The sequence below is a fragment of the Salvelinus sp. IW2-2015 genome, unplaced genomic scaffold (genome assembly GCF_002910315.2).
Source record: "Salvelinus sp. IW2-2015 unplaced genomic scaffold, ASM291031v2 Un_scaffold7782, whole genome shotgun sequence".
Taxonomy (NCBI): Eukaryota; Metazoa; Chordata; class Actinopteri; order Salmoniformes; family Salmonidae; genus Salvelinus; species Salvelinus sp. IW2-2015.
Window position 1 is genome coordinate 16,385 of NW_019949042.1, and position 12,419 is coordinate 28,803.

At 40.1% G+C, this 12,419-nt stretch overlaps 3 long non-coding RNA genes across 4 annotated transcripts in view; all 3 read right to left on the reverse strand.

Annotated features, from left to right (window-relative positions):
• Positions 1 to 6,799: 6,799 nt before the first annotated feature.
• On the reverse strand, positions 6,800 to 7,611 carry LOC139027152 (uncharacterized). Its single transcript, XR_011479196.1, has 2 exons — positions 7,538 to 7,611; positions 6,800 to 7,170 (listed from the first exon to the last, which is right to left on the reverse strand). It is a non-coding gene; the product is annotated as an uncharacterized lncRNA (long non-coding RNA).
• Positions 7,612 to 8,467: 856 nt separating this feature from the next.
• LOC112079375 (uncharacterized) lies at positions 8,468 to 10,828 on the reverse strand. Its single transcript, XR_011479197.1, has 3 exons — positions 10,740 to 10,828; positions 10,490 to 10,639; positions 8,468 to 10,389 (listed from the first exon to the last, which is right to left on the reverse strand). It is a non-coding gene; the product is annotated as an uncharacterized lncRNA (long non-coding RNA).
• A 1,317-nt stretch (positions 10,829 to 12,145) lies between these two features.
• The window catches only part of LOC139027153 (uncharacterized), a 1,517-nt gene continuing 1,243 nt past the window's right edge, over positions 12,146 to 12,419 (reverse strand). For both annotated transcript variants that reach the window (XR_011479199.1, XR_011479198.1), the window contains one exon: positions 12,146 to 12,210. This is a non-coding gene — a long non-coding RNA (uncharacterized lncRNA). The remainder of the gene's footprint in view (positions 12,211 to 12,419) is intronic.

A 12,419-nucleotide genomic window follows, 5' to 3' on the forward strand; every position in this document is an offset into this window, starting at 1 on the left:
GATAATGCGTCGAGTAGAGGATCTGTGCATTTCAGGTAAAATAACTCAATTTTACATCCCAGGACAAATTAGCTAGCAACAGCAAGCTAGCTAGCTAAATTGCCATAAATGTTTAATGCTTTTCAGCCTGTCCCCAAATTAATGTAATTGGTTCATAGTTTGTTTGGTATTTTAACCTGCGTGTCGTGAACGCGTTTGGTGTGGGGGACAAAATAATGATGATGGCGCATGCTCGCAGCCGGTTTGGGTTCCGTGTTTACAGTGTTGTTCATGAGAGAGACTGAATATCAACCCAGCACCTCAGACTATCAGCAGTTTTCTCATTGAAGCCTCACGTCTGTGAAACACATTGAGCAGGACATACTAAGGAGACATTTTTTTAATGTTTTTTAATAAAATGTTTATCTACCTGCCCAGGGACTACATTTGAAAACTAGCTAGCTGGCTAAATCTGTCACATTTACAGAAATGTTGATTGGTGTGCAGTATCCCTGTCAAATACATGCAATACATTCTGTGTGTGTCTTTGTTTTAAACTGGGTATGTGAGTTTGGTCTCTGATTACTGTGATTAGTTCAATTAACGTCATCTACTATACATTCTAATCTCTGTTTGGGGTTTGCAGATCATTGTATATCATTGGTTACCCCATCCTGTCATGTGGACCACACAGATGTGACTGTCTATCTCAGCGGTTCCCATCCTATCATGTTACCTCACAGATGTGACTGTCTATCTCAGTGGTTCCCATCCTATCATGTTATCACACAGATGTGACTGTCTAGCTCAGCAGTTCCCATCCTATCATGTTACCACACAGATGTGACTGTCTATCTCAGTGGTTCCCATCCTATCATGTTACCTCACAGATGTGACTGTCTATCTCAGTGGTTCCCATCCTATCATGTTACCTCACAGATGTGACTGTCTATCTAAGTGGTTCCCATGCTATTAGGTTACCTCACAGATGTGGCTGTCTATCTCAGCGGTTCCCATCCTATCATGTTACCACACAGATGTGACTGTCTATCTCAGCGTTTCCATCCTATCATGTTACCACACAGATGTGACTGTCTATCTCAGCAGTTCCCACCTATCATGTTACCACACAGATGTGACTGTCTATCTCAGCAGTTCCCAACCTATCATGTTACCACACAGATATGACTGTCTATCTCAGCGGTTCCCATCCTATCATGTTACCACACAGATGTGGCTGTCTATCTCAGCGGTTCCCATCCTATCATGTTACCACACAGATGTGACTGTCTATCTCAGCAGTTCCCAACCTATCATGTTACCCACAGATGTGACTGTCTATCTCAGCAGTTCCCAACCTATCATGTTACCACACAGATGTGACTGTCTATTCTCAGTGGTTCCCATCCTATCATGTGTAACACACAGATGTGACTGTCTATCTCAGCGGTTCCCATCCTATCATTTACCACACAGATGTGACTGTCTATCTCAGTGGTTCCCATCCTATCATGTTAACACACAGATGTGACTGTCTATCTCAGCGGTTCTCATCCTATCATGTTACCACACAGATGTGACTGTCTATCTCAGTGGTTCCCATCCTATCATGTTAACACACAGATGTGACTGGCTATCTCAGCAGTTCCCATCCTATCATGTTAACACACAGATGTGACTGTCTATCTCAGTGGTTCCCATCCTATCATGTTAACACACAGATGTGACTGTCTATCTCAGCGGTTCCCATCCTATCATGTTACCTCACAGATGTGACTGTCTATCTCAGCAGTTCCCACCTTTCCCATTTTGAGACCATCAAATCACCGTCAAAAGCTCTTGAGGACCACCATTCACCATTCACAGAGTCGCTGATATTTTTCCACATCAAATATGTTGATGGTTAAATTCTATCAATACATGTAAATGTAACAAGGCCTGTAAAGGTCTATTATTATCATAAACTATTTGCATTGTGAAAAAATGTAAACTTGCTTATAATACCATTAATACTCCTAACTGTTATTATTGTTATTTTTTAAATGTAACTGCACGTTTACTTGTTAGAATCTTAACTTATAGGCTAAATACTGGTATTAAGTGTATGAAGACTTTACATGACATAAATATCAGCCAATAAACCTACATTCTGCTGTGTGTTATAAACCAGATCAGCTGTCTGTTCACCTGTTACATTCTCTGTATGTTATAAACCAGATCAGCTGTCTGTTCACCTGTTACATTCTGCTGTTGTTATAAACCAGATCAGCTGTCTGTTCACCTGTTACATTCTGCTGTATGTTATAAACCAGATCAGCTGTCTGTTCACCTGTTACATTCTGCTGTATGTTATAAACCAGATCAGCTGTCTGTTCACCTGTTACATTCTGCTGTGTGTTATAAACCAGATCAGCTGTCTGTTCACCTGTTTCATTCTGCTGTATGTTATAAACATTGCACCATTTTATCTGCATAAACTTTAAATAATTGCCTATCTAATAGGCCCAATTAAATGAGAAATGCGCATGGTAATTTGTTGTATGGTACATCGGGAATATGAACTCATCATGACCACAAAAGGTGAGGAATTTATTATGCAATGATTACGATAAAGTTTTATGTTTATAAATTAAATTGTCTTTGCAAGAAATTTCACATTACAATATTCAGACGTAGCCTARAAACTTTCAATGGAAAAGGTGAATGATCTGTTCTGACTTTAAACTGCGCATCTGATCGGATCGCATAGAGCAAAATAGTCTGCCTGAAATACTGTAGCTTATCTATTTACTACTGTGAAGTGGGTCCAATTAAATGAGAGATGGTTCCTTGTCAATCTTAAATTAATCATTGTTTATTGTCAGTGAGCTGAAGTGGTTCCAACCAATCAGGATCTCTCCCTGGTCAGACCCAACTCAATGTGCCATAGTACACATGTCAATCAGGAGCTCTCCCTGGTCAGACCCAACTCAATGTACCATAGTACACGTCAATCAGGATCTCTCCCTGGTCAGATCCAGCAGTTGTCTTATATACGGCTATACACAGACAAGTTATATTGGCATGATTTAGCATAATTAATTAATCATTACCGTTTTGTTCCATTCATGTGACCGACCAATACTGGTTCATAGCATTTGACAGACCAACACCTCACCAGTCTTCTTCTCTCTAAGATGAGACCTTGAAACTGAGATATCTCGTTCTCAAAACATCATKTGGGCTTGCTGCCAAATTACAGCTACTGATAGTGAGGATTTGTACAGTCAGCCACTTGATGAACACAAATTGGTTTATAGAACAGCACATGAATAAAATACAGAATTTGTTAAAAGAATAGCAAACATAATTTCCCTTACATACCTGAAGGGCACTTTTTGGCATTTTCTGTATGATCGATGAGAAACTCCATATTGTTAATGTACGGTCCTTTACTAGACGTCCGCGAATGTTTCTAAACTTCGCCAACGCCGGCGGGCCGTGCACCGGGGCCAGATCTTCCCGGGAAGTCATCTAACGAAGTCCCTCGGACATTCGGTTTCCATTTTATAAAATGTTCAAATTTTGGTCATTTTTCCGCTGTCCCGGTAAATACCGCCAGATGGTGAATATTGCAAATGTACAAAACATCACCAATCACGACATGGCCATTTCTCCTAAACGGAAAAGACTTCGAAGATGAAACTTGGTGAGRATAGGTTTGGCATAATGGGCAGTTAGCCCCGAACAAGATGGCGCCGAGGCCTCAACGCTTTTTGAGTTAAGGCCATTTTTCTGGGATTAAAGGTCAAAAATGAAAATAGAGCACTAATTTGACCGCTTCACGTCAAAGTACATGAATCTACGGTGTCAGGAAAAAAAGAACCAGACATTTATCTATTGTAATTTAAGAGAAATCGTACAATGGGTGATGCTCAAAGAAATGTGATTTGTTCCCCCAAAAAGTTACAGATCCAGTTGCGGCGTGTTCAGACGAATCCTTTAAGGTGGGTTTCGGAACTCTACGTGATTTCTGTGATTTTCTGAAATAACACTCAATCATTCAACCCTCTGTAAATAAGTCAGTTCTTAACGTAAAGACTTACAACTCAACATTCTGTAAGAACCTACACCAAGGAGGATATGTGTTCACTTTCAGCTTCCTGTGTCAACCGGAAGTGCCTTAAATTGGGGTCATTGATGCTGTTTCGAAGGGTTAAAAAGTTCAGATCATTTCAAAACTTCATATGTGTGACTAGGTAACCCTCATGAACTGTAAATCAATCATTTCTCCCATCAGATTTCCAAGAAAAGCTCACACACACACAACAGCTAGGATGAGTGACATAGAGTGGGGCTTAGAGACATACAGAGCCTGCAATAGTTACCTTCATTCGAACTATCAAAGAACAGTCAGACCTAGAGCTCTGGAACTTTAGAAACCTGTTCTAGAGCTCAAGATGATAGTGCACAGGGATTTATGTGGCTCTAGAAGGTTCTCAGACCGAGAACAGCCTTGTACATTTGCAATAACTTCAATTCATTTGACCATTATGAAAATGATGACATTTAGAAAAGTCCCAGAGTCGCAAGATTAGGTGCATTGAAACCGCCTCGGCCCATAGAGACGGACCCCAAATTCCGTCCGATAGCTCATTCAAGGACCCGTAGCAACGCCCGGAAAATGTGTATTTTCAGCACCAATTAAGATCGATGCTCGGGCTTCAAATGACCTATCGAGACAAAACTTGGGATTCAGCTAGGCTACACATAATGTCAGAACTGGACCCGCAGATAGAACGTAACTACGTGATTTATGCTTATATTATGCTTAAACAAAAAGAGCTGTGAATTTTAGGCCTGCTCTAAAATATGTTGATAGTGGCTTCTAAACGAGTTGGAAAAAAGTGGGTGTGGTGTCAGTTTGTATCAGTTTGTTTTCAGAATGAATCTAATTGACTGATGGACGGTGATTATCTGGCTGACTTGTGTCCATTTGCAATACGTTTAAACCGTGATAGACCATCACCAAATTGACATTCTGAAATCAACACCAACGAGCGATGGAAGGAACCACTATCACTGCCGGCAATCCCGAGTTCATCGGGCCAGTCAATTTTGCATTTCTGTAGTATTTTTGAGCATGTCATATTCGTGATGGTAAATGCCCATTGAAACTTATTGCAAATGGACAGCCGTGCGTCTGGTGATTGGAACGGGTTACCAGAGCACATTTTTTAAATTGTTTTTAATGCCTTTAGAAGGGGTGCAAGGGGTCCACGGTTGGTAGGGAGCACCCCCACCCGTGCCCATCCAACAGGGGTCGTGCCTGGTCATTTTGGACGTTTTCAAGAAATCGTTAAAAAATGACAGAGTCCAACTTCTCTCATGTCATCATCGAGCGATGGAAGAGGAACCACTATCACTGCCCGGCTATCCCGAGTTCATCAGGACAGTCAATTTAGCAATTCTGCAGTATTTTTGAGCATGTCATATTCGTGATGGTAAATGCCATTGAAACTTATTGCAAATGGACAGCCGTGCGTCTGGTGATTGGAACGGGTACCAAGAGCACATTTTTAAATTGTTTTTAATGCCTTTAGAAGGGGTGCAAGGGTCCACGGTTGGGTAGGGAGCACCCCCACCCGTGCCCATCCAACAGGGTCGTGCCTGGTCATTTTGGACGTTTTCAAGAAATTGTTAAAAAATGACAGAGTCCAACTTCTCTCATGTCATCATCGAGCGATGGAGAGGAACACTATCACCTGCCCGGCTATCCGATTTCATCAGGACAGTCAATTTAGCAATTCTGCAGTATTTTGAGCATGTCATATTCGTGAAGGTAAATGCCCAATTAAACAATTGCAAATGAACAGTACATTTGCAAAAAGATTCAACAGTGAAAAAACATAACCAAATGGACATGATGAAATCAACACCAACGAGCGATGGAGAGAACCACTATCACTGCCTGGCCATCCCGAGTTCATCTGGCCAGTCTTTTTGCATTTCTGCAGGAGTTTTGAGCACGTCAAATTGTGATGGTAAACGCCCATTGAAACATATTGCAAATGGACAGCCGGCACCTGTTGTATGGAATGGTTACCAGGAACATATTTTTAAAATGGTTTTAATGCTTTTAGGGGGAGCAAGGGGTCTACGGTGGGTGGGAGCACCCCCCACGGTGCCCATCCAAAGGGTCATTTTGGACATTTTTCAAAAAATCGTTAAAAAACAACAGAGTCCCAGTTCTCCCTCATCATACATGACAAATAGACCATCTAGGTTGATTCATGGCTTAACATAGTGCTATATATCGTTTGGGCAGTATAAATGCCATTTGGACATGGTTCACTGACTTTTGGGTTTGGAAACCGACTTCCTATGATCGTACATGGCAAATGGACATAACATCCTGATTTGGCACTTTCAATACTTTCATATTGCATTTGGACATTTCTTATGGCATTTGGCAATGGTCACTGACTTTTGCTTCGACTTTTGTCTTCCTATGAAATCATATTGCATATGGACAAAACATCCTGATTTGGCACATTCAATACTTTATATTGAGTATTTGGACATTTCTATGGCATTTGGCAATGGTTCACTGACTTTTGACTTCGACTTTTGACTTCCTATGAAATCATATTGCAAATGGACAAAACATATGCCTTATGGACAAGTAAAAAAAATAGATATATATGAGAATAAAATATGACGAAAGTATGTTCATGAAAATGTTATACATGTATAATTGACAAGAAAAAAAAAATCTAAAGAATTTTGACAAACCGTCCGTAAAGCTTTTTTTTTAGGGGGTGAAAAAAAAAAAAATTAAATCTAATTTTCTAAATTTGACTCTTGGGTCTTGACTTGATATGCATTTGCAATATGAAAATCTACGGTGGAGAGCGCTCGCCATCTTTTGATTTTTGCTGTGTGACACTTGGCATTTGCCTTATGACATTTGCCATAAGCTTTGAATGAAATGCCATAACATATTTGAGTGGTATTGGACACCGTGCATATGTTTCGTACAGTGCCAATATGTTCCCATTAATTGTGTCCATTTCAGGGGGGTCTTCATTTACAATCATGTAAGTGTCTTGTCCACAGACTAAGAGACAGGCCTCAGCATCTTCAAGATTAGTGAAGAAGTGTCTTTGTCCACAGACTAGGAGACAGGCCTCAGCATCTTCAGATTAGGTGCTTCAAGAAAGAGGGTGGAGGAGAAGGGAAGAGAGAGATCAGAAAGTATGGAGAAGAAGGAGGAGTGAGATACACCTGAGATAATGATGTATATGGTCCATGATACACATGAGATATGAGGTGATGATGGTCCTATGAAACACCTGAGATAGAAATGATGTGATGAAGTCCTATGATACACCCTAATAATGATGTGATGATGCCTATGATAGAACTTAATAAGATACATTTATTAACAGGCAGCAACACAAAAAACATGCTTCCATTCTTGAAATACTTTTCTCTTGATCTGGGTAGCATGCTTTTTTATTTGACCTATATATAATCATTCCACATATTCAAGGAGGGAGAAAAGAAAACGTCTTACCTAGATTCACTCAAGTACTTAACAAGATGGTGTTTCATGTTCACTGAGAGCTTTGAGACAAGCTCCCATCACTTCTGGTCCTTAGGAGGACTGCATTCAGTAGTTCTCTCATTCGCTCCTGTTCAGTATTTTCAGCTGTTAATTCTGGAGTAATCCTTCATCACCAAATCATGTCCTATTGACCGCAGAACATCTGCTGCTATGGCTGGGTTTTTGACTCCCTGAATGAGGTTTAGCACTGTGTTCTTCAGAAACACCTCAGCAGGAATCCCAGGAGGATAATGCGAAGGGATGAATTAAATGAAATATGGCTTTAGGTGTAACAGCATCTGTTTCTACATCTAACAGTCTCTCTAGTTATCATTCCTCTGATAGCATTTCTTGTATAAGAGCTGACTCCAGGGTTGTAGTCAATTCATATTCAAGTCAGTTCAATTTAAACACATTTTTCTTCTCCACTAGTCATTGAAAATAGATGCCATTTTCCAGTTATTGAATTGGAATTTCAGTTTTACTTCCTGAATTGACTGACTTATTGGAATTTACACCTGAAAGCCTCATAAAGAGGGGCAGTGATTGGTAGATGGTAAAAACAAATCAGACAATTTAATATCTCTTTAAGCATGGTCAAGTTAATAATTATCTGTGGATACTTAATAAACCTCCAGACACATCAAACATTACAGTCGTCCTTCTGAACTAGAGCTGCAGGACAGGAAAGAAACTGCTCAGTGATGTTACCATCAGACATTGGTGAATTTAAAACAGTTACAGAGTTCAATGTCTGTGATGGGAGAAAACTGAGGATGGATCAACAACATTGTCGTGACTCCATAATAACGACTTAAATGACAGAGTGAAAATAATACAAATATGCAAAATAAATATTCCAAATATTCCAAAACATGCATCTATTTGCAACAAGTACTAAAGTAATACTGTAAAAAACGTCTACAAAGGAAGACACTTTCTGGCCTAAATGCAAAGCCTCATGTTTGGGCAAATCCAACACAACACATCACTGAGTAACTGCCTCCTTATTTTCAAGCATGGTGGTGGCTGCATCATGGTATGGGTATGCTTGTCATCAGCAAATACTGGGAGTTTTTCAGGATGAAAAGTAACAGGATGGAGCAAAGCACAGACAAAATCCTAGAGGAAAACCTTGTTCAGTCTGCTTTACACAGACACTGGGAGAGGAATTCACCTTTCAACAGAACAATAACCTTCAACACAAGGCCAAATCTACACTGAAGATGCTTACCAAGAAGACATTGAATGTTCCTGAGTGGCCAGTTTAGACTTAAATCTGCTGTAGAAATCTAGGCAAGACTTAAATGGCTGTCTAGCCATGATCTCCAACATCTTGACAGAGCTTGAAGAATTATGAAAATAATAATGGGCTAATATTGTACAATCCAGGTGTGTAAAGCTCTTAGAGACTTACCCAAGAAGACTCCCAGCTGTKATCACTGCCAAAAGTGTTTCTAAGTATTGACTCGGGYGGCTGAATACTTATGGAACAACTATTTTAGCTATTGAATTTCTATCAACCTAAATATATATATTATTTGACATTAGAGTATTTTGTGTAGATTGTTGACTAGAAATGAATGAAATCCCTATTAACCTGTTGAGGACAGAGGGCGCTGTTTTCTCTTTGGGGGAAAATCGTGCCCAATTTAAACGGCCTCGTACTCAATTCTTGCTCGTAAAATATGCATATTATTATTACTATTGGATAGAAAACTCTAGTTTCTAAAACTGTTTGAATTTTGTCTGTGAGTAAAACAGAACTCATTTGGCAGCACACTTTCTGACCAGGAAGTGGAAAGTCTGAAATCGATGCTCTGTTCAAGGGCCTGCCTATAAATGGGCATGATACGTATGAGTATACATGCACGTCATACACCTTCCCCTAGATGTCAAGAGGAAGTGAGAGAAGAAATGAAGTGTTTATCTTGGTCTGAGGTGGAATAAATCCTCTTGGCACGACGAATCACCCATTTTCTGTTTTCTGGAAAGCGCGAAGTTGGACCTGGAATTGCCTTCTGAAAAGCTGTCGTTATAGGCGAATACTATCTCCGGCTTTGATTTTATTTGACACATGTCACAATATCATCGTAAAGTATGTTTTTTCAATATAGTTTTATTAGATTATTGAAATTTATTCGGGACGTTAGGTGTGTTGCGTTGCGTGCCTTTGTTCAGGAAGGAGAGCTTCGCACCACTTGGCCAGTGTGCTTGCTAATTCAAGAGGGAAAAACGACGTTCTAAAACCAAACAACGATTGTTCCCGACAAAGGACCCCTTGTACAACATTCTGATGGAAGATCACCAAAAGTAGGACCCATTTTGTGATGCTATTTCATATATCTGTCGAACTGTGTACCAGTAGTTTTGCGGTTAAAGGTAACCTTTAAAGGTTAATCAATAAATTAATTCTTGGACATTACAGAGTATTTTGTGTAGATTGTTGACAAGAAATGACGATGAAATCCCTTTTAATCCCACCTTGTAACTCAATAAAATGTGATGCAGATACTTTTGAAAGGCTCTGTATTTGTCTGAATGTTCTGTATCATTACACTCCACTGAACACGACTCATGAAGACAATCATCACCCCACTGAACACGACTCATGAAGACCTTCATCACCCCACTGAACACGACTCATGAAGACCTTCATCACCCCACTGAACACGACTCATGAAGACCTCATCACCCCACTGAACACGACTCATGAAGACCTTCATCACCCCACTGAACACGACTCATGAAGACTTCATCACCCCCACTGAACACGACTCATGAAGACCTTCATCACCCCACTGAACACGACTCATGAAGACCTTCATCACCCCACTGAAACACGACTCATGAAGACCTCATCACCCCACTGAACACGACTCATGAAGACTTCATCACCCCACTAAACCAACTCATGAAGACCTTCATCACCCCACTGAACACGACTCATGAAGACCTTCATCAGTGTCCTTCATCACATTTTGAAGAGATGTTAGCTCTGTAACCCGTTTTATAAACACTCGTCCACAAAAACAAACTTACATATTGGATGAGAATCGTTGCTGTACACATCTGAAAAACAACAAGAGAAAATATCATAAAACATTTTAATAGCATCTGTTAGAAAAGGACATTTATGATTGACATACTGTTCATGTATAGTATTTCTTACCTTTTGATACCACTGATTTCCATACTGTCCTCTCATCATCCCCGATTAACTCCATCTCAATGTCAACCCTGTGTTTCCCATAATCATCTGACAACCCTTGGTGTGGTGTCTGCAGGTAACAGCTGAATCTTCTGTAGGAGGCCATAGGTGCAACGATTGAGAAACAACAGACAGAGAAATAGTGAAATAGAATGATATTACAGTTATCATATACAATATGACAGATTCATGTCCTCAGTCTGATAAAACTGCACCTCTGGATTGATGGAGTGGAGAGGGGATTCTTGAACGCAACGAACTGTTCAGCTTTAAGGGCCCAGTTGGACTTGGCAGGAGAAATTTTTTTATATCCTTGGGACATCTGATCTTTCTCCCGTTCCTGAACAGCCTACAAAATGATCAATGTAGTAGTCAGTCAGAACAAGTGTCTCATAATTCACACAATATACAGCTCACTGAGAAACCAATGTTGTTCATAGTTTCTATTGTATTAATGAATTACTACAGAATAGATTTCTCACAGAGCTGCATGTTGTCTTTGTAATCTAGAGATTTTCAACAAACTATCAGCTTAACTTTAGTAAGTTTCAACATACTGTTGTCACTTCAATGATAGTGCCTCACCTCTTTCTGACTGGAGTTTCTGAGGAGCAGGTACAGCCTTGAAATTACTGTTGACCTTTTTACTGCCAAATAGAGGACCACGTCACAGTGGACATCTATGTTCCAAGACAGTAATCTCAGTACAACAGAGATAAGTGAGAACTTGGGATGGAGAATCTCAGCATGGAATCTGGTGACCTCATGCACTTCCTCAAAAGACACTCCATGTTCCTCTACATGAAGAAATCTTCATCTCATTCCTCAGGGAAGGGTTGGTCCCGAACAACACAATAAAAAGGAGACAGAAAGACAAATAATTATTACATCCAACTTAAACACAAAGAATATGCAGTACCAGATCACAGTAAACTCAAACTCCCAGAATAGTTCATTCATTAATTCAGGAAGTGAAACTCAGTTACTGGAAATGTCTTTCTGAATACTATTCTATATGGTTTTACCTAAACAGACACAGTGTGGCAGATGAACTTCCTCCAGTTCACCTAACTCCATAGTGATTCCAGCAATGGACCACCTGTGTGTTACTGCATGTCTTCAGAAGTTGACTGTAGGGTTCCCAGTTCCTGAAGTGATACTTCAGAATGACATCTCTCTCACACAGCCAGCGGAGGCCAGAGACTGTGCACTCATAACTCCCTTTGGGTGTCCGTGTCTGAGGGCAACATCAAGATATGGTAGAGAGGGTCAATGGTCAAATGGAGAGGTTAGATTAGAAGACTATTCCCACAGGTATGGGGAAATACACTAGCAGGTGGAATGAAATGTTAAAAGTAGTTATTTTACCTGAACATTGTCACTCCCTGGACAGTGGAGTCAAGGGTTCAATGTGAAGCCAGTGTGTGGAGTCCTGAACAAGGACAAGCATGTCAGTAATACATATGGGGCCTGTTTCCTGGACACAGATTGAGTCTAGTGCTGGACTAAAAAGCATGCTCAATGGAAGTTTCAATAGAAAGTTCTTAAGGTCCAGGACTCAGACTTAATCTGTGTCTGGGAAACTGGCCCATTAACCAAAGTAACTAATCTAATGTATTTATCCAATTAAACTGTTAATGA